General features: G+C 32.7%; 1 pseudogene; it reads left to right on the top strand.

Moving 5' to 3' along the window:
* The first annotated feature begins 2,697 nt into the window (after positions 1-2,697).
* LOC120211201 lies at positions 2,698-3,657 on the top strand (annotated as a pseudogene).
* The last annotated feature ends 1,067 nt before the right edge of the window (positions 3,658-4,724 follow it).

The following is a 4,724-nucleotide window of genomic DNA, read 5'->3' as shown; positions in this document are numbered from 1 at the left end:
CTCAACCAAGAACTAACTTCTCCTTGTATTTGGCTTTGGAAGTTTCTCCAACCTCTCTCACTAATCATGATAAAGGAAATGTGTTATTAACTCATTTAGGACCTTGAAATCAGTTTAGGAATATTTCCTAGAACTTAAATATATAAAAGAAACGAGCATGAATCTATGGTTTCTTAAATCCCACTAAATCCCTCATTTAGGGTTACTTAGCCAAATCTTGATTTTAAAGGCGTGAATGAAAGCTAGTGAGTAGTAGATTATAAGATGTTTATCAATTGAACTTGCAAAACTTCAAAGTTCCAACCTTTAATTGTTCTTGGGAGAGGTAGAAAGAGATGAAGAGGGAAGGATGAAGACAAATTTGTGGGACCAAAAAGAGAAGTTTCTAGGCATGATATCATCCCAATTAATGGGATTTCAGCCTTTCAAAATAAAATTGGTGTAATTTCCCCCTAGGTTCTATAATTTCAAACTCATCCCAAAGTCACCCATTTTCATATTATTTGGGTTTTAACCACGCCCAAGTCCATTCAAACATGGTTTAAGGTTTCATACAAGCTAGTAGACTTTGTCTAAGGTCCTCCCGAGTTAGCCCAAAACTCCCGATTTGAGATTCGGGACGTTAAAGGCACCGTATATAGAGGGATATTGGATCATGGATGATAGGACACCTCCTTTGCAACAATTAATGGTTTGGGATCCAGGTAGAATATCAACAATGGAAGGGGGTTTTCCACAACAATGAGGCAATTGGCCTTCTTTGAACCTGGAGCAGTTTCCTTGCTTGGTGGCCTCAGCTCCTTGCATGCTCCAAATGCCTAACACAAACAAAAGGATATTCTTTACAGCTCAGAAAGAACACACACAAAAAGTAACAGTTTAAGCGCTGTGAACACTAGACATGCATTGGACTTTCACTACTCACATCTGTAACATAAACAGTTGCTTTAAACATCAAAAAATATTTTTAATTAGGATCACTTCCTTACAAAACAATATAAATCCAAAACAATATGCATGATTGTAAGATTCAAACTAGACTGATTTTAAACATAAATAAATTCCTATATTATTTATCATGTGCACATTAGGTGTTCATTGACAATATATAAATTTATCCATAATAAATGTAAAATATATAAATTCAAAATAACATGCATGGTTGTAAAATTTGAGCAAGACTTGTCGGTTTAATCTATTAGTTTGGTGGTTACTTTTTTTTTCCTGAATTAGTTACTGGTATCCGATTTATTGATCGATTAATTCAGATGAGTGTAATCCTCCTAACCCAGTTTGTTATATTCGCAAATGTCAAGATTCGACCTCCTGACCTTATTTAAAGAATTTAGTACCTCGTCCTACTAGACCCCAATTGTTGGTGGTTTAGTGGTTAACGTTGGTAAACAAAAAATGTTTATTTATAAACAAATAAAATATTACGAGTTCAGTTGTTATTATACTGTTACAACAATTTAAAAAGATTAAATTCTATGACTAATACTTGTATTATACATATTTTTTAGATTTAGTTCTTGTACTTCAATTTCATTATTTTTAGTCTTCGTAATCTATTTAAAATTTCGATCCTAATTCAGATAGTATGTGAAATCTGTTAAATTAAATTATGTCATTAGTCTCTATATTATACCTTAGTTAAAGATTTAGTTCATGTTCTCCAATTTGATAATTTTAAGTCATGTAATTTAGTTATATGTATTTGTATTATTTTAGTAAGTTTGGCCTAGACAAATATAAAATTAAAAATAAAAGGATTAAAATTGATTAAATTAAAATACATATATTAAATCTATACTTTTCTTTTTGAATAGACTAAATATATAACTTATACTCCTATATAACATAAGCACTAACCATAGAATTTGACCATATATAATAATTTGAAGTGATTACAAGGTATATTTATAATCTTTCATAATAAATACACATCCTACAAACATAATTGCTCAAATTTTAAAATTATTTTTAACACTGAAATTGTTTGATGTGTGTTAAATTATAAATTTAAATACACTGAAGGTGTAATATATGTCAATTTAATTATTTGATGGGGTTTTAAAGGATTTATCGGTAAATTTAGAAACTTACGAAGAAAAATAAAATAAAAAGGTCGTGCTCTTTTCCAAAAATTTATCGGAGCAGAGCAGAGTAGTGCGGTGCCGCACACTTCCTTGAAAGCCTCTTAACGGAGAAATTATTAGAGGGTCTTATTATATCATCAATAATCTAACTAATAAAATTTATCTATTTTAAAATAATTTTTAAATAAGGATAAATTATATAAACGATCATTAATATTTGAATATGTTTTTATTTTTATCACTGAAGTTTCAAAAGTCACAGATCGATCACTATCATTACCATTTGTTGTAACTATTGTTACTATGAATGACGGAAAGCTAAATGCCGTATTAACTACTGATTTTTCAATGCTTAACCAATATTTTGGTCTACCCTTATCTTCCATCTCCACTCTCTCATCTCCATGCTTTTTTTTAACTTAAAATCCACCATTTTCTTTAGTGATAATGAACCCTTTTCTTCCATGCCAGTTTGTCGAAATGGATATAGAGATTCCGAGAAATAGATGTCAAATTGTTTCTTTCTTCTTATATAAACCTAGAATACCATTCCCCTTCGCCATGTATTCACTAAATCACTATCACAAAGCTTGTCGAAATGGATATGGAGATTTTGTCTGAATCAGATTTCAACATCCTTGAATTTTTTTCAACGTTTCTTTGATAGTTTTGACGAATCTCAACCACCTCCGTCGCCGCCAACAACAACAGCTTCCACCTGCTATAATGATGTTGTTCTTAAACCTTCCTATAACCGAAGTTCAAATTTTAGTGGTGTCTTTTTGAATGAGAGTTGGGGTGATTTGCCTTCAAAGATTGATGATTCCAAAGACATGCTGCTTTACACTACTTTGATGCAACAAACTCTGGGTGGAGTCCTTTGAACCACCTTGATTTCAAAACGGTGACTGAAGCGGTTGAACAAGATTCATCCAGCGATGGGAAGGAGAAGATCAAGGCGGAGCATGAACCCAACGTGCCTCCATCGAGGGAGGCCGAATTTTAAAGGGGTGAGGAGAAGGCCGTGGGGGAAGTACGCGACGGAAATAAGGGATCCTAAGAGCAATGGTTCGAGGATTTGGCTGGGGACTTACGAGACGCCTGAGGATGCTGCATTGGCTTACGATAGAGCCGCTTTCGAAATGCGTGGGGCTTAGACTAAACTGAACTTCCCTTACTTGATAGGCTCTAGTGATCAGCAACCACTCAGAGTGGGCTCAAGGCGTCGCTCAATGCAACCTTCAACTTCCACATTACCGCCCAAGAGATGGAAGAGTAAGGGTGCAAGTAACTCCACAGCTACAGTCGAGCTGCCGAAGAATGCAACCTTAGCTGCTCCAGTGGAGGTGATTCAAATGAGTTCATTAGTATATGGGTATGTTCCATCGAGTTGGTTTTGCCTATGTTATAAGTGATTTTCATAATGTTTTTGGGTGTGAGTTCTAATCCTTCTATAGGCTTTTGTGAGGAATTAAGGAGTATAGTTGATGGAAGAGAAGTGGAGATGGAAGAGGTGGTAACTCTTCTGGGATTCAGGAGATTGAGAGAGCGGAGATAAAAAAGAATGGTAGTTCAAAATAATAGTTAAACAGTAACAAATAAGTAGTTAACACGCCTTGTCAATTTTCCGCCACTCACAGTAACATATGTTTACGTTAAGGGATCAATTTATAACAAATGATAACGTTAGTGCTGATTTATGACTTCTAAAATATTAGTGATAAAAAAAATTTACTCAAACATTAATAATTATTTACGTAATTTACCCTAAAAATAATTATTTACTTATAAGAAAAAGTGAATGAAATAAATAAATTTTATTAATTAAGATCATGAACCAAATTTATCAATTAATTTTTCCACCTGACGGGTTGATTACCGTATCGCGCGTTAAAAGAGCGTGCAACGACGAAAACAAGGCGAACATGCAGTGGATAGTACGATAAGAATAACATCCATGATCCATTGGCAGCCCCCACAAAATAAAATATATCTCTATCTTTAGACTCTCTCACTCCTGCATTTGTACCATATGCTTTATTAATAAAGTTACGATAAAGAAGAAAAACACAGAGCAAAAATGACATCAGCACAGCATTTTTTATATTGAAATTTGAAAATGACATTTTTCTTTGAAGATTACAGTTTTCTTTCATTAATTTGCCAACGAGTCTTATTTGTTCCAGATGATAGTTCTTCATCGATTACTTAGTGTTGTTACTATATTATAAATTATAAATGAACAAAAGCAATGTCCAACGGTTGATTTCCTTAATTAATTTACCCAAAACGTTGAAAATCTTATTTGTATTATACGCTTTTTAATCTTTATATTAATAACGTGACATCTTCTAGTATTATAATATTTAATTAAATTATACATCACAACACGAATCAATTGATCTCAATGATTATAAGGACGGTTTTTATCTTTAAAGGTTTTGAATTAAAGCACCAGCTACTACGAGATATTTAATTAAGCTAGATTAATAAAAAATTATACATCATGATAATAATAATTCTTTTTTACTAATCTAGGACGATTACAAGTGACAATATATATTGTAAAGACTCTCAATAATTTAACGATGAATACTCAAATATTCTACCATCGCTAGTACTCGA

This window comes from Hibiscus syriacus, unplaced genomic scaffold (assembly GCF_006381635.1).
Source record: "Hibiscus syriacus cultivar Baekdansim isolate YM2019G1 unplaced genomic scaffold, ASM638163v2 tig00109971_pilon, whole genome shotgun sequence".
Lineage (NCBI taxonomy): Eukaryota > Viridiplantae > Streptophyta > Magnoliopsida > Malvales > Malvaceae > Hibiscus > Hibiscus syriacus.
This window is presented reverse-complemented; position numbering and strand designations above follow the sequence as displayed.